We start from the raw sequence: 27,769 nt of genomic DNA, 5'->3' as shown, positions 1-27,769 counted from the left end.
TTGGGGTGACTGCAGGTCTCTGAGAAAGCAAGATTGATAAAGCAAAGCAATCGGAGTTATTTCCTATGCATGAAATTGATTAAATGCTTCACTAAATGGCTTATAAATTTGGCTCTCATATTTCTGTCACCCACTGCAAAGATTACAGAAACTCCGTCTATAACCATGTTGTATACAATACCAAATTACAAAAGGTTGTAAAAACTAATGTTTTGTTTAAAGTTTTGAGCAGGACCATATGCCTTCGGTGACCTTGAGTAAGCTATTTTAATTCAAAACATTTTAAAGAGTAGAGAAGAAGGGAAAAAAATCCATCTGCATAACAAAACTGAACTAACACAATTTAATACTTAGTATGCTGCATATCATTTTTTACTTCTTGCCAGAAAAAATGTTGAATCCCCTTCCACCAGAGTATTCTAATTTTATAGCTACTAAATGTACGTGGCATGAAACCTAGAAGCTCAGGTTTCCCCAGATTGAATTTGCTTTTCTTATTTTATGAACTCTGTTATCAAATCTACCTGGGAACTTACATGGTTCCCTTTACTGTTGAACTCACTTGCACTAGGCACTAGTGTTTTCTTGACCTCATCAGACCCTTTAAAGTGAAGCTTTATTGATTTTGCCTTAGCATAGAGTTTCATTGCCTCCCAAAATAGGATGAAAAACTGAGGCAAAGAGACACTGAGAATCTCTAGATGCCAAAAACAGGTGTGAGAGTAGTTTGCACCCAAACCTGTTTCTTTCCCTTTCAGGTGAGACAGCCAAAGGATTTACTAGAGTTTGGTCACTGGAATAGCTGTATGAGCATTGTCAGCTGCTGGAGATCTACTGTACAACATTAATTTTCTTGACTGTGTTCAGTCATATCCAGTGTCCTGCACAGATTTAATAACAGCTGCTGCTTACATCCAGTTAGGATCTCAGTCCACAGCAGAATAAACTTTGGGCCAACTGAGTCTTCTGTTATTTTAAAATCCAGTATTGGCTTATGCCTTGGCTGTCCTTGTGCAAACATCTGACCTGGAAACTTGAGCTCACCCAAAACTGTCCAGCTGTGGATGCCCCATCCCTAGTGGTGGATCCTGCTTGGTCTGGTGGAAGGTTCCCTGTCCAGAGCAAAGGAGTTGGAATAGGATGATCTTGAAGGTTCCTTCCACTCAAAACATTCAGTGATTCTATGACTGTAGGAAAGGACATTACTTAGTAACAGATATATAGTTAGCCACAGTAAAATAGGTAGATTGCTTTATAAATCCAATAAACACTGTACTTCTGACTGTCATAAATACAATTTTACAGGATCCTTTTTAAATGGAGCTCCATTTTACAGATGAGAAAACTAAGGTTCAGCAAGCACACAGGCTTTGCCCAGTTTTAGAGTTTTCTTCTGGCAAAGACTGAGGCTGAGCTCTGGCTCTTCTGCTCCCCAGTGCTTCAAGAACTCAACCATACTCTCCTTAGCTATACAAATAAAGATCTTAAGTGATTAAATATAAGTACTGAAGCGAGGCTCATGGCTAGCAAGAGTGAATTGGCATGAAATGCAAACATAAGCATGAGAAAACAATCTGTGTTTTAACCATAAATGCCTGTTTTCTACAGGAAAAGCCATGTTCTCCCGTAACATTTACAAGCCATCTTGTCCCCAGCAAGGATTAACATTCGGCATCGATGTACTGATCTGGCAAAGGGCTGCCAGTAATGTAATCTTTTTTACAACCAGCAACATGCTTAAAGTCTTGACGGACTTGACCTCTGTCTATTGCTAATCCCTAACTTTCTTGCCCATTCAGATGTACATCTTTAAAGAGATGGCACTGAATGTGTAGCAAAGAGCTAAACTTTAACTGAAGGTGAAACAAGAGCTGCCCAGAGAAAAGCAGTGGGAGGAGGGAAATCCGAGTGTTGCTTACCCAGCCTCGTGCTGGGATTTTGACCCCATCGTGGGGGTAGAGGTGCCTGCTCGGTTTTACATGTGCAGTGCCTTTATTTCTGCCCAGATGGGAGAACACACCTTTTGGCAAGAGAGGATGTAATGTATTAGCTTGGATTACAGAAGCACTGTAATCAGACTCTTTATGCTTAGACTGTCTGAACAGTCCTTGATCCCAAAGGATAAAGCTAAACACAGTAGTTGAAGCTCACACATGGAAAAACGAGGTATAAAGAGACCTTATATTTTACTGAATCAGTTCCTCAACTCCCAGTTCAGGCATTTGGTTGAAAAACCAAAGTGGTAGATTTCCATTCTATTCACAGTCAATCCAAAAAGATTCCAGCTGTCTTTTTTTTCATTTGTGTGACAACCAATCCTGGGATACATGCCAGCTCCTCAGATATTGCTGCTCCACAGTCTAGTTATTTTAACTTCTGGCAACTGGTTATTTGACCTCTTGGTGGCTTGTCATTTTAGTATCACTTTCTCTGTGTAGATAATCTGGTGGGAATCCCTCCTTTATAAGGCAACAGTCTACACATGGTAATTGGCCAGAACACTGAAGTATTGTGCTGTTAAGTCCAGTCTTGAGCCACAGCTGAGGAGCACTAATTGTGTCTGGGAAGCACAAAAAATGTGGTTTAGTCTCTTGTTCATGAGTTACTGGTCCTCAGGCATGGGAGAAATCTCTAATTTTTAATATTCCATGTGTTATGTACGAGGTTTGGATCACTCCCTAAAGCCATGTGATAGCAATCTCCTCCTCCTGGATGAGCACAGCCTGGGCTCCAAAGGACACACAAGGAGAAGGAGATCAGCCCTCAGCTTCCACCAGCCTGTGAGTGATGAGTTACATCACTCTGGTGTGAGAAACCAGCAGAACTGATCTTTATTCCCCTGTCCCATCATCAGTGATTACAAATTAGCATAAAACCCAGTGGCGTGCTCTGTATCCCATGGACATCCTCAAGTGATGACCAGCTCTGTTGGATGAGGTTTGCTTTTCATTAATCTCCAAAGCAGCCTAAAAGCATCTCAGAAGAGCCTTGTATCTGCAGACAGTCTGATCTGCTGATGCTATATACTCAGTGAGAAAGCATGCAAGCTATCCAAATAAAAGAAGCAGCCATATATCCTTAATTTAAGGCGATATTCCTTCGTCCACCTTGAGCAATCAAAGCACAGCCACAGATTTTCCAGTAGTCTGGGAATGGAATCTTAGAAAATGGTGTACTCAGTCTGACATGGACTTAAATAGGTTTCAGAATAATCCATTATGCATCAAGTGTTTAATTGACATAATTAATATTTTTAAGGGGAGCCATTTACATTGTAAGTTCTATACACATTATTTACAATTTCAACAGTAACAGTTAATGCTCTGTGACAAACTATATTGTTTCCAGCTTGTTATCCATTCATAACAAGGTCAATCTATTACCATTATTTTTGTGAATGTAGCTGTTACCTTGAGGCGAAAAGTTAATTGTAAATTACAGAGGAGGGATTATTGAGTTGTTTTTTTAACTGTATTCACTGTAATGTATGGTAATGGTGTTATTTTATGAAACATTTACATTTAAAAGCATTTCGTTATTCCTATCACACATACTGGACAAATTCACTTTTAAACTTTTCAAGAACTTACTCAGTGGGAAGGGAAGAGCCATTTGAAAGGATCCAGCTGAACACTCCATAAGCGCTGCAGTTAAAACCAGATGCAGCCTCATCTATTTTCCCCCTTTGTCTGAGACTGGTCCCTCTGCCATCACCATTCAACACAACTCTGAGAAGTGCTTGGTGCTCTGAGAAACAGGAGTAGATTTGACTGTAATTTAGAGTAACACTTTAGCCCTTACATCACAAAAATGATCTGTAAGAGATGTATCTTCAGATTTTATTCAGCCCCTTATACACAGCACATACACAGGGCCACTCTGATGTCTGAACTCTTCTCCTCCCTACTTTTGCACAATTTCTACTGTGTTGGGTGATGCCCTGGCAGACAAACTTAAATCTTATATTTACACCCTGCCTTGTTTGCTCCCACCTGAGCAGAAGTCAAAGGGTATGTGGCACTGCTGCTTCCCAGATGGCAGTAAAAGTTGTCATTCAGAGACTACACAGAAAAGGATGGGGAACCATCATAAAACCTGTCTTTCCACATCATTTTAACGATGCTTTTCAGGGCAAAACCCATGAGCTTTACATTACATCATTGACTTATCCATCTTAATGGAGAGTTGACACCATTTAACTTCAACCCAGACAACATTTCTGCTGTACCCACAGATCCAATAGATCTGCCTGCTGCGTTGATCTCCACCATACTTGTTTTCTAAATTGTACTTTGAAATTAGGTGGTTTATATAATCCCATTATATTCTGGCTTCAATTAAAACACTGGCATTGAATCTTCACAATCACTTCCAGAATAACTGAGAACAAACTCATAAACACTGAATATTTTGAGCTGAATAAAGAATGTAAGAGGCTGATCATTGATCAGATGCAGAAATGTGTTTCCAGTCACACAGGAATAAGAAAAGTAGTTTAGAATTTTATCTTCTTTTCTCCACTGAAGAACAGGCAGGTGAGAGCTGTTGAGATATTTCCTTAACCAACCTATAAAAGATATGTTGTAATTTCTCAGTGATGAAGTTTCTGTAATATGCTGGGGGGTGTTTGGGTGAAATTTTATAGAGAACAATTTAAATCTGTTAGAATCAATTGCTCACTTGAAAAAATCTATTCCTTTCTTCCTCAAGTCGTAATGAAAAATAAATTTGTCAGTCTTACGCCTTCTGTCTGAAAGGCCTAATGTGCTGTATCAGACCAGGTTTTCCTGTATCTCCTGCTCTCAGAAACTTTAAGGCATCATTAGGTATTAGCATACCCAGTCTGGAAAGGGTTAAATAACATTATTTCTGTGGTCTCCGTGGCTGGTAGCATGCTCAAAGTGCACAAAGCTCAAGACATGTGCATTCTTCGTCCAATAACTTGTCCAGTAATTGGTATATTGATTGCTAATGTCATCATGTTTTAGTATATATAAACCCTCTCACTCTATCATACAGCCGCCAACAATCCAAGAAGTCATTGTTTATTCATTGTAACTCCCAAACTGGCGTGTCAGATTCTGCTTCAGGCCTTGCTGATAAAAATCAGGAGATGATTGGGCACACACATTCTTGACATGGCTGACCCATGACATCTTAGGGCCAGCAGGGAGCCTGTCATTATGTGTACAATACTCTTCTTTCTTCCCCCTTATCTATTCCCAGATGACTTTGAGATTTTTATTAACTCATTAATGACTGAAGATGTCATTAAAGAAAGTGGGAGGGAGGGGGGAGAAGGACATTTTGTTTGTTTGTTTAAAAGTGGGGAGCAGCAAGCCGTTGGCTCCACTTGGAGAAAGGTGGGGAATCTTTAAGGCAATGCTGAAGGATATCCAGAGGAAAAGATTGTTAGCTCATTAGGATGACTGAAGCCAAGCTTTGAAGGGAGAAAAAATATTAGGCCATATTTGAAACACAACTGAGGAAGGAGGGATGAATTTCTCCACAGAAAAGAAACAACAAAATGAAATAGCCAGAAAATCTGGTTAGGTTTATGCAGCACAATCAGTAGCCCTCAAGCACAGAAGGAGATCTCCCTGGCACTCCCTCAGTCTTCAGACACTTCAGTATTCACTCAGAATAAGTTTTGTGTTCAGGGTTAACATTTTACTGTGTCTTTAAAAGTGTGTCTCTTTACAAAGGGAAATAGAATCTCTTCGGGTTTTTTTACATTTTCTGGTAAATATGGCAATTGAACAGATATTGAAAAGCACTAAATAGTAATCACACCTGATGTGGTTTTTTTCCGGGTTCTTTTTCATCCTGAGTTTGTGAATTCTACTTGTAAATATAGAAAACTACTGCACATAATTTTGCAGATTTTTACAATTTGGACAGAATTTTATTACTTTAAAATATATACCTGAAGCAAAATTTTCGTGTGAGTCTGCTGACAGGCTACTTCTGATCCTAGAGCAGTCAGTCACTAAACTTCCCCTGAATTTGGGATAAACAACTGGTCCCACCTCATGAATTTTTACTCCTCTTGAAAATCCTGCTTTTATTTTTTAATTTCTCTATGAAACAATCTCACATCTGATATTTTTATTGGAAGCTGGATTCATACAGCAATGAAAGCTGTCTTTTTCTTCCTGAAATTTGTGTGTTTCCTATCATTAGAGGCCTGTTGGTTTAGAACCAAGGACTTAATATTTTAAAGATTGCAATTATTTTATTTTAATAGTTGCCATTTGTGGATTGACGGAGGAATAGCGAACGTTTTCCTGCCTTAGGCAGCTGCCTTCCATATGGTTGTTGATCTCAAACTAGAAATCTCTGATGTGATTTCATGACTGCTGTGATACTGGACATTAAAGTGACATCAAGCTCAATATCATCTGCATCAGCTGGCCCTTAACATTCCTTGTTTCAATGTTCATGTCTTTGATGGGGTGAGTGGAAGAATGATAAACTTGTTCCCCGAAAGAACCAGAAAGTATTGGTATAAAATACTGGAATAAGCTCCATAGATGGGACCTGTGCATTACTACAATCAACTCAAACAGGAATCTGCTTATTTTATCATATAAACTACAGATGGCAATCAGGTGTATCAATCTGACTTTATAAACTGACTACAGTAAGTTTTAATACTCCTAATAGGAGTTAAATGAAAATAATTTAGTTATATCGTGTTGCTTGTGACAACTCACCATTCTGCCCACTCAGTAGATGATCAGATCACCTGGGTCATAGAGCAAACATTTATTCTTAGGAACAATGATAATATTGCTGTGTCCCAAGTCCCTGTGAAGGCAGTGGACATTTTCTGCAATTTTAGAAGTCATCTCTGGTTTGCTTCTTTAAAAGAGATTTTTATTCTTCTTTTGTCTCCTGATAATTCACAGAACATCGTTTGTATTGTAGTGGGAGCTGGAATTCTCCATCAAAGGTCAGGGACTTGTGCAAGATGCTGTCTGGGACTTTAAAAAGTACATAGATATACATACACATGTATACATATATATATATATATATCCCAAAGGAACACAGAGGGGTTTGAAAAAAGAAATGGCAAGAACACATCAGCATTTGCTGGCCTAATCAGCTATGCTCTGCTTAATGAAGGTGTGTCATTTCCCAGATGCACCTTTTTGAGAGGAAACCTTCCTTTCACCTCCCTTTCTGACATCCAGCCTCTCTCTTCCATCGTGTGCTGAAGTGGGAACCTGTGATGAATCTTTGGATAATGGACTGTTTGCTTTGACAAACTACTCCTAGTGAAACACGTGCCTGTCTTGGCGACAATAACAGCAAAGTGCGGATTTTGTGGAAGAAATAGAGGCTTTGAGGGCTCTGGCACCAGACTCCGAGTCTATAAATTGCTGGACTGGGATGTTGGATGCCTTTTAATATTTTCAAACATCCAGTAGAGTAATGAAAGAACTGTAGGACTACCCTGATGTAAGACCTCGGGAGAGTTGTTTTCAGAGATCATGGGAGCTCACAACTTGTTTAAGAACATGAAGTCCTATCCGAGTAATAGCTGGAAATAAGTTGCTTGATTTTTCTATCCCCAAAGACAAATTCTTGTAATAGCAAAAGTGTAAAATCCAACAAAGAGAGGCTTGATACTTTCAGATACTCCAGTCACTTCACAGTGGGGAAAAAAAAGACAGACTGACAGTGAAACTATTTGGGGTAAATAATGAGGACAGACCTCTCAGAAATTAACTGGCATGGATTTGGCCATGAGATGTCAGATTCATAACTTGGGAAATGAAAGCCTCTACATACTAGAGAGCAGGCCCTAGCCCAGCAGTGGCAATTCAGCCTTCTGAGCCACAGGGATTTCTTTATAAGCAGTGGTATATTAAATGTGGGATCCAGTAGGCCAAAGGGACAGCAGAAAGAGAGAGACAACGTGCAGTGACAAAAAATGAGCTAAAGCCAGACACTAATTACTTCACAGTAATTTTGTTTTCCTGTAGAGTTGACTAGTATATCTTGCTCCTTCAAGGTAAATGCTTTTCCTATCACTTAGATTTTACACCTACTACAATTTTTTTAATGTAAGTGAAACCGGGGAGAAAGCAGATTTTGTTTATTTATCCTTTTTCAATGCGAAGATGAGGGGTGGATTGTTATACTGTGCATGTAGCTGGAGTGGGCTGAGGAAGAGCACTTTTAGACAGGCCTAGGTCAACAAAACAGATTCATCCATCACATCTGCCAGAATGGAAAGATAGTTGTCTCTATGCTCGGTCAATCGGAGACCTTTCTGCTGAGTCAACTGACAAGATTGCAGATATTTGTGACAAGAAGGACACTTATCCACTAGTAAGTGGACTGAAGACCACCAACATGTTTGGCGGTGGGTCCTAAGCCTGGGAATCTCTAAACTCGAACAGCAGCATATTGCTGCTTGCAGTCCTCCTCCCCTTATCGGTGGAGAATCGTTACCAAAAACTAAGCTGGAATAAGATAAAAGAACAAAAGGAAGGGATTCTGAGGTGCTAATGGTGGAAGGTGTGAGAGTCAGTAGAAAGTACAGTAAAGAAACCCATGACAAGTCATGATAAATGGGTCGTTATAAAATTCATGTTTAGGCTGCACCAGTCTGGGGATAATGCCATTCGTCATGGCAACACTGGGGCACTAATGAGCCCTCATTGCATATTCATGGATTTGGCGCCTCTCTCCTCTCTCTGCCTCCCTCCCACCCCGAACCAATGCCTGGTAAATATCTCCACCTCAAGCTGAAACTCGACTTAGGCTGCTTTTTTTTTTTTTTTATTTGTTATGTTGCAGCAATTACACTGTAAAAGTGCTGCACAAGATTGATTGCTCTGATCTGTAGTTCAATTGTAAATTAGAATACACATCCCCCTGGGGACACACGGCCCCTATTTGTGATTAAGAAAAAAGCCCCATAATAGACTAATAGCTAAAGTTCTCTCTCTTTTACTTTCAGGCAATTAGCTTGATGAAATGGCCTCTTTTTGTGTACCCTGGAAGTGTAAACCGATATCATAATGAAGTATATGATGTTTATTCTATTATTTTCACCTTGCCATGTATGCAGGAATGCATAAATAATAGCTGCTTTGTCTAGTACATTTACTGATTCAGAAGTAAACTCTGTCTTAAAGATGCAGCATGTGATCTCATAGCCTTATGTTAAGCTGGACACTGTGACTAGTCCCTATAAAAACTGATGTTCTGCCCAAAGAAGTTGGAGACAATTTTTAGTCAGGTGATTAAATAATGTTTGCAGGATACTTTCGTTTCTGATGAACCTGAATCGGAAAATCCTCCTAATAACCTTGTGAGAAAAAAAAGAATCTCCATTTTACAGAAAGGAAATCTGAGCGGGAGACGCTGAACACGTTACACAAGCCCACACAGGACCTTAAAAAGTGCTCAAGAAATCCTACCTCCTTGAGTGTTTTTTCAGATAATGAGAAGCTCCCATTCCTCTCTCTTGTAAAGAGTTATTAATGCTGTCCTGTATGGGTCATGCAGTGCCTCTGACCTTAACTCACCTCAAAGACATACAGCTCCGCAGTGTCACAGTTGTCTTCATTCCCATGTGACATCCATGGCTAAAGCTCTTTCACCTAAATCCAAGGTGGATATGGTCATGCCCATATTCAATATCATGTGTTGGATGTTGGCTTTCCCAAGGCTCAATTTGAGCTGTCAGTCTGAGCAAATGAGTCATGTTGTGCAATAGTGTTATAACACGGGGACGGCGTTCGTGCAGTTGAGCTCGAGATAAATATCTGGGAAGAAAACTGCCATGTGATGATAGCTCTGGGCATATCTGCTTTGCGAGGAAGGGTGCTTCTACATTAGCCTTTCACTTTGGCCCAGGAGTGCACTTTTGAAGTGAACCCTCCAAATGACCCTGCTTACCCCGTCCCACCAGGCCAGGCAGCCTCGGAACACGCAAACGGAATTCTTTTGTGTGAAATCAAACCAGGTGATGTGGTCTGGGAGCTCCAGCAGCTAACGGGGATTCAGTCCACTGGAGCATGCTAGGACTGGTCTGAGTAAACCTCTGACATGCAGTAACCTGGGGCCAGTCCCTGATTTCCAGTGCACAGCGTAAACATACCTTTATTTGCCTATTTGCTAAGCAGAGCAGGGTTCCTACCCAAGGAATTGTAAGAAACTCGGATAGGAGGACATGTGAAATGGCCTGAAAATCCTGCCTGAGGAAACACACTGCTTTCTGTATAACCCCATCAGTTTATCTGCAATAGAAATATTTCCATTTAGTATAAATTCTGCGTGAGAGAGGTTCTGAAGGGGAACATAACAGAGCTTGGAAACATTTTGCTGAGAAGCACTACCAGTGCAAACCTTCAAAGGGTAACTCTGTACATGGCTACAAAAACATATTCTGTTTAAACTTGTTCATCATTGTCTTCTTGCATGACAGCCCTGGCATTTAAAATATGTTAGGGGTGACACAATACTTTCACCTGGTGCAGACATATATCACTGGAAGGATGTTCTCATAAACAAAGTGCTGCAGGCTATGATCTTATCATTCTCCTCTTCCTTCTCAGCTCAGTTCAATGACAAACACGTATTTCTCTTCTTTGCTCCAGTTTTCTGCTCTACAGAAGCCTGGTGTTGGAGCAACAGGTGATGTTGCAAATCAGGAATGACAAGCACTGGTGGTGGCCTGGTGGGGGGAAGCAGCATCAGAGGGGGCAGCAAACATGCAACGAATTTTATCGTGCTGCAGCTGGTGCAACTTCATGGCATGAGCAGAAGTGCACTCACGTGCATGCCCGCACAGGAGTGGGTTTTTTTGAGAAAGACAAAGCAAATTAGAGTGTTCATATGTAATTAGCTGACTATTAGTGTGGTTCAGCCAAGGCAATAGGCAGACAGTTAACTTGGAGATAGCTCGCAGATAAAAGGGCTGAGGAGGGTGTTCTGGGGAAAGCTGGAGGTAATGGTTCAGAAGATAAATTCCTGACAAATTGAGCAGGCATCTCAGAAGGTTCTTGCCCTACACCACCAGCACAGTGAAGCTATACTGGCCTTCTCTCTCTCCCCTACAAAGCTTAACCCTTCCTGGCACCCAAGGCTCTTTCTCCTTGGACAGCTCACTTCTAAATTATTTAAGAATTATAATTTTCTATTTAAAAGCATTAATTTGGACTAAGATCGTGACATTTCCTGCTCATGCTTCCTGCCCCCGTTCTTGTACCAGCATGTGAAACAGAGGCTATTACCCTTGTAGAGGCTGGAATATCCCCAGCTGTTTATCTGAGAGTGACCAGGTCTAGCAAAAACTTTATCATTTACCATAAGTAAGCATCACACCTGGGGAGAAACCCAAAGTGCATCCAAGTTCAAGTCTTTGCAACTTCTATGAAAATGTGGGTGTTTTAGTAAATCTTTGTGCTAAATGAAAATGTCATTATAATTTTCTCTCATTTTACAGCTGACAGGGAAGTGCTTTTTTCTGTCCTTTGGGAGTTTTCAAGATTTCATTTTTTTTCAGCTAATTCTTTGGCTAACCAATAAGCTGCTAAAATGTAAAAAAATATAACTGATCCATTTGCTTCTGTAGTTTCAAAATATTTCAATTTTTTTTGCTTTCACTTATAAATTAAAAATTAAAATTAAAATATATTTCAAAGCAAATAAATGTTCACTTAGAAAAACATGTATCTGGACACTTGCAATTATTTTGAAAAGTCTTTAACATCTTCTTTTCAGTTGAGAAGCTTCACGAAAGCTGCGTTATTTAATCCAAATCTTTTTGCCTGTCTGGCATTTTTCAGCACAAATTTTTCAGGAAAAACCCTAGACATAATCCACTTTTATGATCAATTCAGTATATTAGGGTGTTCTTGTTTGGGATGACTTCTGAGGAGGAATAATTGAGAATTTCATTCTGAGTTGATCCAGTACTGAAATTCTCAAATATTGCTGAAATTATTCATGCTTCTGAGTATCCATTTATGGAAAAGCCTGCATTTCTTAGGGCCTGTGGCCCCCTTCATTCCTCTCAAATAAAATTGATCTAAAGTGTTTCTGCTGAAGTAAAAATTTATCATGGCTTTTGCACAACTTGTACACTATTTCTTTTTGCCACTGTGTGAACTCCATAGCAAGTCTGTTAGAACTTTGTCCTGCAAGGAAAGTGCACACTTGATATTTCAGTTTAAATGTCCTCGTATTCTGTCATGCCAGACACAGAATTCACTAAATAGACAGAAGAACTTGCACTACTGGGGTGGGTTCAACCCCATTTACTAAAAAACACATTATTTTTTGCTGACAATAGATCACTTCTAAACATACAATTAGCAACTTTTAGTACATAGCTGTTTTTAACCCCCAAAGTAAATTACCACTTGCTACTTTTAATGCTAAGTTGTTCAAGCCTCGTGTAAGGATTTTGTCATGAGCAAAAGTTGGAGTAAATTCTCTGCGGAAGAAATGTTGAATCAAGAGCGCAAGATTGTGTTGATGTTTCTGTTCGTCTTGAAGGAGGGAACCTTCTGCTGTAGATCTCAAGTGATGCTCAAGGGGAAGAACAGCACGTACAAGGAGGGGAGCCAAGAGCCTGCCACTAGAGATAAACCCTGGGGACAGTGTCAAGGTGAGGGCCCTCACCAGCCACTCAGGAAATGTTTTCTTCCTGACTCTTGCTGCCCTGCTTACCTTCTTCCCGCGGTCGTTTTCCTCATCCCACCTTGCAGAACGACAGGAAAACCTGAGGGTTTTTGCACGTTTCTGGAGAGAGGGTTATCTTGCCTAGAAGGAGCAGCTGTGTTTGACCAAAGGTCCTGCAATCCCCTCACCATCTCCTATGAGGAGCAGCTGAGGGAACTGGGAGTGTTTGGAGGAAAGGAGGATCAGGGGGCACCTTGTCACTCTCTACAACTCCCTGAGACAAGTTTGCAGTGAGGTGTGTGTCGGTCTCTTCTTCCAAGTAGCAAGAAATAGGACGAAAAGAAGCAGCTTCAAGTCACGCCAGGGGAGGTTTAGGTTGGATGTTAGGGAAAATTTCATCACTGAAAGGGTGGTCAAGCATTGGAACAGGCTGCCCAGTGAAGTAGTGCAGTCAACATCCCTGAAAGTGTTAAAAAAATAAGTAGATGTGGTGCTTAGGAACATGGTTTAGTGGCAGACCTAGAATGTTGGGTTAATGGTTAAACTTGATGATCTTAGAGGTGTTTTCCAACCTTCATGATTCTATGACTCTATGATCTCCTTGGCAGAAACCCCGGCACATACATGGAAAAATGTCAGAAGTCAAAACTAATTCTTCTCATAAGGTATTCACCTTGTTCCTATCACTCAGTGCATTACAGACTGAAGTTGCATAAACCAAGAATGTTTAATGGTATTCTAGCCTGATTATATTTTTGGTATTCTGTGGCAGAAAATCCTGCAATTTAATTATGCTGCATGACAAAAAATTTTATTCACTTTAAACCTCTTTTGCTCCTTGTATTAACATAGTCTATAAATATTCCCCTCTTTAGAGTGTTCTTCATAATGTTTGTCACAGTATACACCTCAGTCATCTCCTTTCAAAGAGTTCTAAATTTGTCTCATTTTCCTTTGAATGGAAGCAGATACATACAATTACTGACAAGACAACCACTATCAAACCCAACTCTTGTTACAGAGACTGAAACGCTTCCAAAAATTAATTATTTAAAATTATCCAAACAGTGCAAATATCCAAAGATCAGGCAGATCTATGAAACTTGCCTGCAGCAAAATCATGCAATTAGAATCATGCTCATAAGTGTTGCAGTCTTAAAACATTAATAGATCATTTTAATGGAAGGAGTTATTAAAATTGTATTTGATTTGCATTATTACAACACTGAATGCGCTATGGAAAACTGAGTTCATGAGTGAGGTACAGCACAAACCACAGTCTTATTATCTGAGCTGGAACTTTAAAATAGACCATGCTTTACAGTTCTGAATTTTCTTTAGTTTTATTTCTTTTCTAAATTGATAAGAACTCCAGTTTTTATATTAGAAATAGAAAATGAGGAGGAGGATAAGAAAATAGCTGGAGATTGAAATAAAGACTGAGAAAAGCAATTTGAGGAAAAAAACAATCCTTTCCAAAGTAAGTAATTTTTATCATAAATGAGATGTATTGTTGTGATCATAACCACTATCAAAAGTCCCATGAATTGCAGGGTTTCTGTAGACGATTTAGGAAGAAGTTGGCCCAAATGTGGAAGCAATTATAAAGAAATTCATGACTCTTTAGTAAGCATTCCTTGTTTTATTTCTGTTACAAATAGACTGTAATTTGTGGATCTCTATCTGACATCTTTTTATTGGGCACTTACCCTCCCTGACCTGTTTATAAAATTCCCCATTTCATTAGTGGGACATCACCAGCAAATCTGATACACAAATGTCTCCTTTAATCCAGCAGGAAGCAGAGTCTGTTGGAGTTAATGGAATAATTTCAATCATTTCTAACAGATTTAGGAATAAACCCGCAAGGGTTAAAAAGAATATATATAACCACAATTACAAAGTGGAAAAAGGAATACAGTTTCTTTGCAACTGAGATATTTTTAGGGTTTTTGTTCTTTAGAATCCCTGTACAGGTATGTCCCTCATGCACTGCTGTCAAAAATAGTGTTTAGGCATTTAGGCTTGAGTTGATTTAACCCAGTACAGAAGTGTGCTCTAAATTTTTCAGGGCAGTGCAAATGTGTAAAAATGGTGTCTTTGTGTACAAAAGCTCCATTTCACTTAGAAGAACCATGCTAATAAATTAAATAAATGAGAGTATTTCTATTAAAAATAGAAGAAGTGGCTCATAGAAAAAAATACCCTCGATCTTCTGAACTTAAAATATGTTTTAAAATCCAATGTTCAGATCCTGAGCAGGTGTAAATCATCACAGAAATTATGCTGTTACACTTTACATGATATTACCAAATTGTCTTGCTGGTAATTAAGAATATCCTCTATGGAATAAGGACCAATGACAGGAGAAAGTATAAGTTGATATTGTCTCAGCACACATAAGTGGTAGACAGAAATATTCATGTGCATAATCTTATACCTTGCCTACATGATACCCGGTGGGCTAAAGTAATAGTGTACAGAATTATCTTGGAAAAGACAATTCTCAACAGAAACTAAAAATCTTATGAGTTGTCTGTGTTTCTCATAATTATACGTGGCAAAAATGGAGATAAAACTAACAGGCATGCTCTTGGAAAATGTTTCTTTAAAAATGCTTCTTTAAACTTTCAGCATATTATACTCAAACGTTTTTCAGGCCCAATTTTTCTGTATTTCATGCCAAGAAAATCAGTATTTCTTTCTCCATTTCTTTTCATGGGTCTATTAGTTTTGCAATCTACAGCCCAGGGAAACATATGCAAATCCTATTAGTCAGGAAGGTAATGAAGTCATTCTGATCAAACAAGAAATTTTTGCCCTGAATTTCTGGTGTAAATTTCAGGGGGAAAGGCCACCTGGGAATTCAACAGCCACTTCCATGAAGAGCCAAACAAGCCACTCTGTCTGCTACAGCACAGCTCCTTTAACTTACCAATGCAATGAGATTTTTTCAGAATCAAACTTTTCTTTAAAAAGCAAGTGCTTCCCTTCCTTGATATTAAAAGTGAACCTCTCCTGATTCTTGTGAAAATTATTTTTAACAGCTTCCTTGAGGAGATGTCCTTTTCAAGTGACATATTTGAACAATTCCTCGGGGTTGGAATTTGAGGTGTTCATGGAACATGCTCTGACCTCTGTGTTCAGTTCATGGCTTTCCCCAATATACTTTGAGCTTGTTTTCAATTCCAGCTAAGTCACTATGGGGATGTTAAGTCTAAATTCCACGTAACAAAACATAAAGCTGATGACTAATTCCCTATTTTCTCATTTTGGATAGTAAGATCAATTTTGGTTCTACTATCCAAAATATTTAGAAGTAGTCAGCTGAGGGAGAAAAAACATAGTGCATAGTGGTGAATGATGCTTGCATGCATATATTTAAAATCTCCCATATGTCCAGAGCAACCAGAATCATGATGTCATGAACAGATGACATTAAAAGGCCAAAAATGTGAAGACAAAAAGATCTTCTGTATGGATTATTTGTGGGAATCCTTATTGCAGATATTGAAGGATATTCTAGATTAGCAGAAATCAAGAAAGAGTTAAGCCTATATGTAGGTTTAGTCTTTGATCTTATAAAAAGTGTAGAAGGCACTACTGTGTATTAGAGGTCCCCTGAGCAAGAACCATTATCTAGGCATCCAGTGCAAACACATTACCTTTGGAAGATTTATTCCAAGGTATGAAAAAAATCCCCCAATAGCAGGAAGAAATAGAAATATTTGTAAGCTTCTCTTGAAACCCTCAGAACTAAACCAGGATGTCTTTTAAGACAAGCTCGAGCGACATTGTCCCTCCAGGATCTCTGATCAGGCAGTTTCCTGATCTTCATGTCTGCACACTCCAAGCAGGAACATGCTGAATATTAGCATCTTTCTGGAGCTGTTTAATATATGTGGTTCTATTTTAGCCTGTAGGTATCCTGTTGGTATCCTGACTTCTCTTATATCCTATAACATGGAGAAATGTAGCTTTTTTCCTTATTAATATAGAACGTACAAGTATCCACATATGAGGACTAGTGAAACATTGCCTGTTGTAAAACAGCAAGTATTTTGTACAGAGGGAAAATTCTGTGACCTGCCTACTAAATGACAAGCACAAACAGTTTCTTATGTATGGCCCCCAGTGAACTCATCCCATTTTGTGAATACTGGAGCTTTTCAAACCTCCAGAGTTTTGTGTTTAGCAAAGCAGATGTGCAAATGGAGATCCAGGTGACCTCCCCTCTGAGGATCAGGCCTTTGACATACATTACTCCCCTGCTGACAGCACGAGAAGTGTGGATCAGTTGGCATTTCACACCTGCAACTAATGTAGAAGTTGTAACAATATAAGTGAGCATTAGGGATAGGAGCGATGCTTTGGACACAAACCAGCTATATTTAACAGGAAAGGTGCAAATCCACATTACGATTCGGGATATATATTAGCTCCAGCCCTTTAGCCTAGAAAGAAAGAATTATGTCCGAGAGAACTTACCTCAAAGAGTTTCTCTTTCCTCTGGCAGAAGTGATGATTAGGCCAAAACTGGCCATTTGTTTTATCTGTAGGTGGGGAATAGACGATTTAGTCCGTGCGGCTTCAGCTGCCTTGGCTCAAGATCCTGATCTACAATAAATACCTCTTCACAATCAATAGAGCAATGAACTTGGAGTAGAGCCCAGGACCTTTCCCGGCAACTTTGGCCTGGACTGAGCTGACCTGGTAAATCTGCAGGAGCGGGGAGAGATCTCATTGAACATCCCGAGTTCTCCAAGTCCTCTTTGCCTTGGGAAGTCTGTGCCTCCAGTTAGGCTGCTGGGGCCAGGAATTACAACAGCTTTTCACATACTATTTTCTTGTTGGCAACAGATGTTCTGCACTGCTCCTTGGGCTTTTTGGACTTTACTGATGCTGCAGCATGCATTCTCCTACAACACTCATCACTGGCTGGGGCTCTCCTCACTAAAGCAGATCTATCAACTGCAGAGCATTTGGGGTTGGACAGATTTGTCTGCTGCCCCGTTTAGGAGTAGTAACTTTTTTGGGTGGGTATAAGGGTACCAACATCCTTTATATCAGCTTGCTCTAGCCCTGGGAACTCATCTCCACTTGATGGGTTTTGGAGGTTTCTTTGTCAGCATGTCAGGTGTCTGCTCGGATATCTCCCTACAGCCTGATGCCTCCTGCCTTTCTTCCTGGCTGAGAAATGTCAGAGGTGGAAGTGAGCAGTTTTATCTCCTTCAGCAAGGTGTACAGGGTGGGGATGGGTCACAGCAGCACATCTCTCCTTGAAAAGTCAGGGGGTGCAACCCCAACAAAACAGGTCCCTGGGCAGTTACGTGACATTTGGCTTGAGAAAGGAAACCGGTTTGTCACCTCATTGCTTCATGGTGTCATCCCAAGGCAGAGCTGAGGAGCACCTGTGGGCTAGATAAGATAAGATGACATTATTGAGACTATACTCATCGTGTTCTGAGGATATTCTAGTTTCCAACCTCAAAATGTGATATATTAAAAATGTGGAAGGGTTCTCAGTTACAGGAATATTAATTTATAGGTTTTCCTACCAAAGAAAGCAAAGCATCTGACCCTACTCATCTTTCTGATTTCTGTTAGAAGATTCAACAGCTCCAAAGCAGATGAGATCTGCCATCAACCATGACCCCTTGGCCTGAGAACTGTGTGTACACATAGGAAAGGTGTTCTTCCCCAGAACAACACAGGTTACAGATTAAGTATGTGTAGATGCTTTGGTGTAACGTGACTGCATGTGTGTACCCTGCAAAATGCATTTTGGAAGCAGTTGAGACTAGTAGTACATACAATTCAGAGTTATTAGGTACAGTAAAACAGGTAGGAAGGGCACAGAGAAGACATGGGAAGGTCTAGATTAAGGCAGGAAAAAAGGAAAGATGATTGATGTGGAGACAGCTAAAAGGATGACAGGTGTGACAGGCAGGATCAGGTAGGACAAATCCAAATGGTTTACAAGAAGATGGAAAAATGCCTCTCTGGCATTGTATCTTTAGTGTTTTCCACAGTGATATTATAGTGCTTTTTCTATTCTTGCTGCAAACAAAGCACTGAAGTTCTCCTGATTATTTTTTCCCCTGTGTAAGATGTCCTTTACACCGTGATGAGATCACTGGTGTATTAGTTCATTTCAACCTTTTCAGAAAGAATCCAGGAACTGCAGTGAGGTCATAACTGCAGTAATGTCTAAAAGGATGGTTTTACGGAGGAAAGGAGAAATATTCCTCTCATTTAGAAAAACTGTAACAGAATTTGTGGTTCTCAAGTGTGTTGGACAAGTTAAGGTTTGCTTGTTTTTCTGTTGCATTCCTTTGCAAAAGCCAATCTGCTTCATACTTTTGTTCTTTTCTTAAGTATTGCATAAATCTAACAAAGGTTGCAGACAAATCATCCTGCTAGAGCAGTGCTCCACCTGAACAATCATCTATCAGCATCCCTACCCACAGTACCTCCCCAGTCACAAAGTCAGGAGCAGGGTAAAAAATCAGACTCTTGTGATGACCTGAATGTCCTCACATTAGACTTTCTCTATCATTCAGAAGGCAGATGCCTCACTGGGAACATCCTAGTTCCCATGTCTTTCAAGGAGAAAAATCTTTGGGGCATCCCCTAGGGCCACAGTATCACTGCTTAACATGACATATTTGTGCCTCACGGATCAATGGAGCAATGTCAGGCATGAATTTGGACCGTGACATTTCAGGCAATGACCTAAAAAAAAGAAGTGGCTCAGGAGTGCCAAAATTTCACTGTTACTCTGATTTTTACCTCTGGTCTTTTCCACTCTCTGTGGAAGTGATAAGACTTAATGATATAATTCTGAAAGGTCTCTGGATGGATTTACTACTGGAAAGAAACATGGAGAGAGGTGGAATCACATGGCTCTCTTTATCATGGCCAATGTACTGTATTTTAATGTGTTCTAATGAACTTAACAATTACTCCCCAGTGTGCTTGCTGCCTGGTTCAGAGGGGTTGTTTTGAGTTTGCCATCTTCCTGGATTCTTGAGACAGTTCCCTCTGGATTTGTTGGGTCAACAACAAAGTACTGATAACAAATACACTTCTACTTTAATCCAGCACTGTGCTTTCCCCCTCTTTGCAAAGTGGATTTGTGTATACCAAGAGTTACACTGCTCCTAATTTAGCAACTTTAGGGTATTAGTGACGTTCATCACAAAACCAGTTCCTCTTTCATATCCAGAGCCCAAATGTCCTGGATGATCCATGGGACACAGAGGATGCTGAAGGTTTAGTTTTGCTGAAAGGGTTTAAGAGCTTTAGTTACCCATAGAGGGGTGGGAGATTAATGGTGTTCTTTGGTAATGACAGGGACCTGTGAGCTCTGAATCCCATTGCATGCAAAGAGGAACCCACCTCTACATATTACTTATATGCATAACTATGGGAAGTCTTTTAAATAAAAAAAGACTAATTAATAATGCCAAGTGGTCTGGATGCCTAAGTATGAATTGGATTTCTGCAGGCTTAGGGAGGTGGGGAAATGGGTTAACATTGCATTGTTTCAAATTACAGGGTTTTAAATTGCTTAAAACGATAAGTAGAGAGGGTTTCCACACCAGATTTGAGACGTTAGTTCTCTTTTATTTGTACTAAAGTTTCGGCTTGAGCTCACATTGTCATTGTACCCAGACTGCTTCCCAGACCAGCTAATTTGTCTACCTGTGTTCCATTTTAGGCCTTGGTTTTAATTTGAGGATGATTCCTGCTAATACCAAAGACTGGATAGAACATCCATTAAAAGTCTACACAGCAATTGAAATGGAAAATTCCAAAAGAAACCCTATTAGAGTTTTTCTCCATCAAATCAACATTACAGACTTCTTATGCATTTCTTAATTAGACATTGATATTAACTGGACTGTTGCATGATTTAAATCTAGCTCTTAATCTCAGCTATTCTATGCTGCTGTAGTTTTTATGACATCCAACTAGCGACTGCTTTATGCATTAATCTATCTGGAAAACCACCTTCACATTTTTTTTGTCTTTTTTTAGAAGAATAAAGGCCCCAAAAAGGAAATGAAAGCTTTTGGGTTCAGCCATTAGTAATTTTCTGCTTAGTATTTGAAAAATTGCTTATTTTAATTGCTTCATAGAAGAAAAAGATATCAAAGCTAACATTCTTTCTCTCCAAACTTTGTAATTATTTCTCTCAGACTCTTATTTGAAATGCCTTGAAAGGATTTTCATTGAAATGTAGATTTCTTCTCTTTCAAAAGTACTTTTATTCCCCCGTGCTTCTTTCTTTTTTTTTTTTCCTCCTAGTGACTTCCTCTCTAGATTTAGAGCACAATACATAGTCTCCAATCTCTGGACACCACAGTATGTGTCACATAGATTTCCCTTAAGTGTCATCTTTAAACCTAACCTTCCCATGGCCCATAGACTGTGCTGACAATTGGCCTCAGGTCTTAGTCTGGTATCCTTGGGGTTCCTCCAGGGACAGTGAAGAAAAGTCACAGGTGTTATAGGGGTTTGCTCTATCAGGATCAACTCATTCTGAAAATTTCTGTTTGATTTGCTTATTAATATCACTACCAAAATCAGGGGAACCAAATGGGAAAGTTTTTTAAATGCTACACGAGACTGTCGGTGAGCTGAAGTTGGGGCTTGTGGTAAAGCCAAGGGATAGGTAAGCTTTGTATAGTTTTGGGTTCTGTTTCCAGCAGTATAAATCCTGGATATCCTAATCCAGGAAGGAATTTGCTAACCAAACCCTGCAGTTAATTCTGCATTGTATTTAAACATCAGTAGCACAAAGCTTCAGGATCGTGTTGGCCTCCTTGGTAATCCTTGATACCAATACAGCAATAGTAGCAAGAAGTTCTTTATTTCACCCACACCTTTTCAGGGAGCATTATTTACTAATGGATTATGATCTGGTCAAAATGATCTATACATTCATTACATCTGGAGTGGGCTTTCATAACTCACAGCACCTAAGAATGAGGTAAAACTCACATTTGTTTATAGTGCTGCAATTCTGCTCGGTTAAAAAAGGTGCAGAGAAAACACTGTCCTAAGCACTTGTGGTCTGCTCAGAGTCCCAGGTGATTTCTCATGCCAGCTCAGAAACATCTTTGAGAGTCTCAGAAAAGTGGGGGACCTGGCTGCCTCAGAGACACCTCAAAATACAGTTGTTCCTCTGCAAATAAATCACCCCACAAGCCTCGCGTGGTCACGGCTGAGGTTATCTCACAGGGAGAATCTTCCCAGTGGAACTAAACATTTTGAGAAGATTGAAATGAAGCTAAAGCATTCTCAATATCAGATTTTACACGCATTTTTTGCAATAACACAAAAGGAAGAAAGAGAATAAGAAAATGAGTTAGAGGGAGATGGAGAGAGAGATGGTCTATTAAGCAAAGCTACTTTTTTACTCTCTGAATTTACAGTCCTGATAGACATCTTTATTCAAAATTACTCATTTTTTATATTCAGATACTATAGCTTTCAGTACTAGGTCCTAGATTTGTCTGGACAGATTACCCTCTTATTTCCACAATGAAACTTAATTATCCTTTTTATGTCTTCAGATACTTCCAGTCATTTCCTGAACTGTTTCTGGGGACAGAGAGCAGCTCATGGGTCAGTCAGTAAAGTAAATACCGTGCATCCCTGTTGGCCACACATTTTTGAATATAAAAGCCCTTTGGTCCCAGGTTTTCTGAGAAAAATTTGAGGGCTGGTCCATGTAATTTGCTCTGATCTACTTTTGCTGAGCTTTTTTTTCTGACTAGGCAGGGACTCGTCATTTTCTCAGCACCTTTCTGTGTATTACTTGGAAGCATCTAAATGTGACTAACTCACCTGGAATCTGTAGAAGGATATTTGAATGCGTCATCTCTGAGACAAGAATAACCCCTCATGAAATCCAGGGTGGAAATCACCGCGTGGCTTCAAACACCCCTTCCTGTATCCCTGCTGTTGCAGCAGGAAGGAATGCATCTGAGTAGTTAAAGTCCAAGTGATTAAATAAATTGCTTCAAAGCAATAGTAGTAGCACAGAGGGATGTGTAAGTTGCTGGTATTGAGTAGTTACTAGATGTCAGGAAACTCTGTTGCTTTCATCCATAAAGAAATTATCGATTATCTCTACCTTCTGTCTGAGCAAAACTAACACAGAGCAGTCAACACAGAAAGGATGCATGAGATAACCCAAGACCTGCAAATACTAAAGAGAAAATTATGAGTATCCACTCAGTCTTTGAGAGTTAGTTTTTAGCTTTTATTTTTTCAAAGTATCAGTTGTTCAAATAAGAAAGTAAAGTGTTATAACTAATTAAAGTATAAATTGGCTTAAGGAAATTACCCAAATAATTAGAAAGCAGAAAGAGAACACAACTGGGTGTATTTTATAGAATCCTTTATGAATGAAATGCTAAGTCCTAAAGAGCTGACCTGGTAAAATAATATTGGAATATATAAACAGAGCACGTGTTGTTGTAGTACCCACATCGGTTTTATTGGGTTGGACAAATAGTTCAACAAATGAGGAACAAATGCAGTTTTGCTAGGCTGGAATGAACAACTGACTTTGTATGGACTTTATACATTGCATAAAACCCAAATTAAACAAAATTTCTCTTACCCTGGCATAGTGTTCACTCTGCAGTTACATCTCTGCCCGAAAGTTGCTTCTTCCAAGTCCGACTTGTGACTCCAGCCTGAAGGCAGGAACCGGGATGGTGCAGTATCACTGAGACCACGCAGTCTGTCATGCCAAAAACAGAAATCAAGATGTCACCGCGGTATAAAACATGAGCTTCTCCGTCACACCCAACCTACATTTTTTCCTGATGAGTTTATCACACTTAATTTCCACTAGCCTGAGAGAACAATTCTCATTCATTCATTCAGTTTTGGTGATCCAAAATAATTGTTAAAAGAAAAGATACTGAAAATAACAAGCAGAAGGACCCAGGGATTGAGGGTCTTGGGCTGAGCCCCCCTTTTTGCTGCTGATGGGTTCTGCCCTCTTAGACCAGTCACTTCAACCCTCAGCCTGGGTGCATTTACCTGCCTCCATAAAGCAGATAGTAAGCACTGTTTATGGGGCTCTTACACTCCCATGTGCTGTAGGGTCTGTACAGTGTATGGCAATAAACTGGGTCCTGATCTCACCTCTGTCCTCACTCCCTGCCACTAGAAAATGAGTGATAAAAAATAATAATAATAATAAGCTCAGAATAATTATGTGTTGTCTTTATAGGGAAACAGGCCTTGGGCATTGTGAGCTCTCCACCGGGAGAAGTCCCATTTAAAAAACCTCCCTGGCATAAAAATGAATCGAATCCTGTCACATGAATGGCCTGCATTTACTATTCTTTTCACTTACCTTCTAGTCGTTCATTTTCTGAGCTGACTTGTGCCTCTTCCCTCATTGTCAGTGGGAACTGGGTAACAAGAACTTGCTGGAAATGGAGTAGTAAATAAATAAACAAACACAGAAAAAAGCTGCTGACTTGGCAGATGCACTATTACAGCCATGATGTAGAACTATCAAACAACAGATACGACTTCTGAATGTCTCAGGATTCGCATCACAAACAGCAAGTGAGGAAACTGAAGGAGGATTTTGACCAGTGATAATGAATTTGGAACAACACTGGATTTTCAGATCATAAGAAATTCAGGACAGGTCTGAGTTGAATCCTTGATCACAGGTATTCTCCTTCCCGTAGCCATTGTAGCATCAAGCACTTCATCTATCATCTGTAAAAAGTCAGCACTTGGACTACCCCGATACCAAGGACCACTCCACTATAGCCAGGAAAATTAGTCAGCATCTCTGCTCTACAATAATGAAAATATTTGGGTAGTCCAGGAGAACTCCTCCCAAGCAGCCAACAGCTCTTACTGTGATACCAGGCTCCTTGTTTCACCCATTTCAAATCTGGAGCTCTTGGAAAAGGTATCAGTTCATAACTGCTGCATTGGTCTTGCCTCAGGAAGATGGAGAAAAACAGAGCAGGGCAGAAGCAGAAACAACCCAAGTAACTTAATGGATGTTTTGTTGGGAAAAAAAGAGGAGATTAATTAATGGGAAAAGCCTGATGGTCATTAAGTGTCCTGGAGCAACTATTGTGACAGTGAAGCAGCGAGTTCCTGTGTGGCTTTAAGACATCTGCCCTAAGGAAACATTCGCAATTGAAACTGCGTCCTCTTTTTCCCAGCTCTCCAATTCCCATGGGCCAGCAGTTGCCTTGCTAAATGAAATGCCTCTTTAGGGAGACCGGCTGGCCCCAGGGACTGGTAATGCAATACAGAGCCTTTCATCTCTCACCCATGAACCCAAGTCAAACAGAGTTTGGTAAATGGCCAATAACCCTTACCATCCCAGGGCTGTTTGGTGACCTGTGCGAAATGAGGAGGGTCATCTCTGTGTCTGTTTACTAGAAGGCAAGTGTCAACTTCACCATAAAAAGGGACACAGTTACTACTCATTATCACCCAATTTAACATTCTGAAGACAAGAGAATGAGCCTGGAAAACTCAGCCATCTTCTGACCCAACCATGGCGGTCCCAGGACATCAGGGCTTGAAGAACATTAATGAGGACAGTTGCATTGTAGCAAACCAGGCTGTGCCTCTCCTGCCAATAAGAAATCCAAGTCTGAACTACTCAGAGCGGCACATGATTGCAATTTTTCCCAGATCTACACGGAAATCCATGGGATTTGGTTCAGTTTTCAGGGGCAGCAGGCACTGAAGCACAGCCATGAACTTACACAATGCCACAGACTTCTGCAAATCTGCATTTATGGTCTTAAATAGTCACAGGCAACCTGAATTGGGACACAGTATCCAGCACTGATAGAGTTAATGTGCCGAGAAACCCTTTACTGGAAGGCTCTGTTCCCTTACTCATCATGAATACACTGTTCTGGTTACCAAAATAGCTGTATTTGGAAGGGTTGGAGGCCAGAAGCTCTCTACAGTACCCATTCTTGCCCTATGCACTGCTCATTTTAAGGTCAGACCTTTGGCATCAGGAACCTGTTAGAAGAAAGAGGAATCGCTTTAAAAGTTGTTACCACTCTGGGGATTACCCTGGAAGGTCTGAGAGGGTAAAGGGAAGGGCAGGGGCAGATAAACACTTGGCCACATGAAAAATCAGCTGTCCCTAAATTTCAATACATCTACATAAACCTCCCAAGACTCCAGCCAGCCTGTTCTTACTCACAGTGTTCCCAGTCACCACTATCATTTTGTAGCCCTTCTTATGCCACAACAATGACAACATTGTCATTGTCAACTGAGAGTTACTGTTTAATCTCTCCTATCTTGATTAATTGCATTAAATTGGTATATCTATGTTAATTAAACAGAAGATGGCAGAGGCACCTTTTACTTCTTGCTCTTTTACATAGAGCATTTCCAAGGGCTTCACAGGTTGTGGAAAAACAACAATACAGACACACAACACGTCGTATTTCAGCACAGCTGATAAAGCTATTTTACTCATGCAGTGGTCCACTATTCTTTTTGCATATCACAGTATAAGTTTAATTACCACGCTGCTGCTGCATGGCAGCTCCTCTCGCTTTTCCTTTTTTCTATTTGTATTATTTGCAAGTCATAATCATGTTTTCCTGTCATCCCCGAGCAATGTGCCTGCGTGCGTACAGGCAAATGCCAAGCCTGGAAAGGAAATTTGATGCGTGTCCATGAATTGGAGTTTTCAAACTTTGGCTGAAGATTAGTACATGTAAACATAGCTCTGCCCCCTTCATCTTGGATAATTGGTCACAAATGCTACTTGACACTTCTCAAATCAGACACTTTACATACTTCTGAGCATAGCTGAACTTTTTTGGCAGGAATTAATTTGCTTTGCAACTTAGCTGCTCATTCCTGGCCCGATCCCTGCTCCAGTGATTTCAGGGCAATGCTCTGCCAGTGCAAGGAGCACAAAGGCAGGACTGGATCTGTTTACTAGTGCTGACGAGCCCGCCTTGGTGACTCCCTCAAAAAAACAATTACTGCAGCTAATGTTTTGCCCTTTGGCAGCCCTGATTAACATTGGGATTTTTACCTTCAGGTCCCTCTTTCTATTCCAATTGCTGTGCAAGTTGCCTGGCATCAGGGGACATCACAGAAAAACAAAGAAGGCAATGTAGCATCACCAGAAAATGCAACTTCTGATGTGCCAGGAGCCTTCCACAGCAGCATCAGCTTTATGGGAGATGGTTACAGACACCATCAGCCTCCAAGGGGACTGTCTCACTGTTTTCCTGCCTGTCCTGCTAACAGTGCATGCTCCAGCAGAGAAGGGAAATCCATTTCTGAAGTACTGATGAAGTTTTGAAGTAGCCACAGAATTTCATGCTGTTAAGCAGCCCCCTGTTTGCTCTGACATTACGGCGTGTTTACTCACCGTGCACTGGTACCGCAGGAGCTGAGCAGACCATATGCTCACTTAGAAGGGCTGCCAGGTCTCAGGGAGCATTGCTGTGCCTATTCCAGGAGGAGTTAGGGGCAAGAACGCATTCCATAAGGGTTTTCACTAGGAATATTGTATTTTATCTGGTGATTTATTTCTGTCCAGCCTCGGGACTAAATGGCAGTTTATCGGCACATCCATGAGATCTGTGAATAACCGATAGAAAATATCATTCGCCCTTTATTCACTGGGATGTTGATAAGCTGCAGCATATTAAAAATGTTTGTCAGTTTGTTCTTTTCAGCTATCAAGCGGGATGTGTGCCAGCATGCCCTCCCCTTGCTGGCTGCTTCATCCACAAAATGAAGAGAAAATGATGAAACAATGTCAGTTCTAGAAGAGGGTAAAGGTTCACACGAGTTATTTTAGCATTATTGTCTTGCTTATCACTAGCACTAAATCTGTAAATTAGAATGGGCTCCTACCTGCAGAAGCAAAGGATGAAACTTTGTGCTGTGCTTCAGTAGACCAGGAGAAGAGCAAGTCCCTGGTGATGCACCTGTGTTGCCTTGGTTCTCATGACTTCCTGCAGCTCAAAGCACTGATGAGGAGTAGCCAAGACAGAAACAGTCCACATGATGTTTCTCTGGCCGCTGGTGTCTTGTGCCATGACCCAAAAACAGA

General features: G+C 40.3%; 1 long non-coding RNA gene across 13 annotated transcripts; it reads right to left on the bottom strand.

The window, feature by feature from the left end:
• Nucleotides 1–257: 257 nt before the first annotated feature.
• Nucleotides 258–27,742, bottom strand: LOC116793044. 13 transcript variants are annotated; one of them, XR_004359361.1, is made up of 6 exons: nucleotides 27,571–27,742; nucleotides 24,038–27,291; nucleotides 23,291–23,413; nucleotides 17,140–22,864; nucleotides 3,591–3,747; nucleotides 258–1,187 (listed from the first exon to the last, which is right to left on the bottom strand). It is a non-coding gene; the product is annotated as an uncharacterized LOC116793044 (long non-coding RNA). The 13 variants fall into 13 exon arrangements; XR_004359355.1 differs by lacking the exons at nucleotides 258–1,187; nucleotides 3,591–3,747 and adding an exon at nucleotides 13,360–16,968; XR_004359362.1 differs by lacking the exons at nucleotides 258–1,187; nucleotides 3,591–3,747 and adding an exon at nucleotides 13,360–14,459.
• Nucleotides 27,743–27,769: the final 27 nt, after the last annotated feature.

This window comes from Chiroxiphia lanceolata, chromosome 12 (assembly GCF_009829145.1).
Source record: "Chiroxiphia lanceolata isolate bChiLan1 chromosome 12, bChiLan1.pri, whole genome shotgun sequence".
NCBI lineage: Eukaryota > Metazoa > Chordata > Aves > Passeriformes > Pipridae > Chiroxiphia > Chiroxiphia lanceolata.
This window is presented reverse-complemented; position numbering and strand designations above follow the sequence as displayed.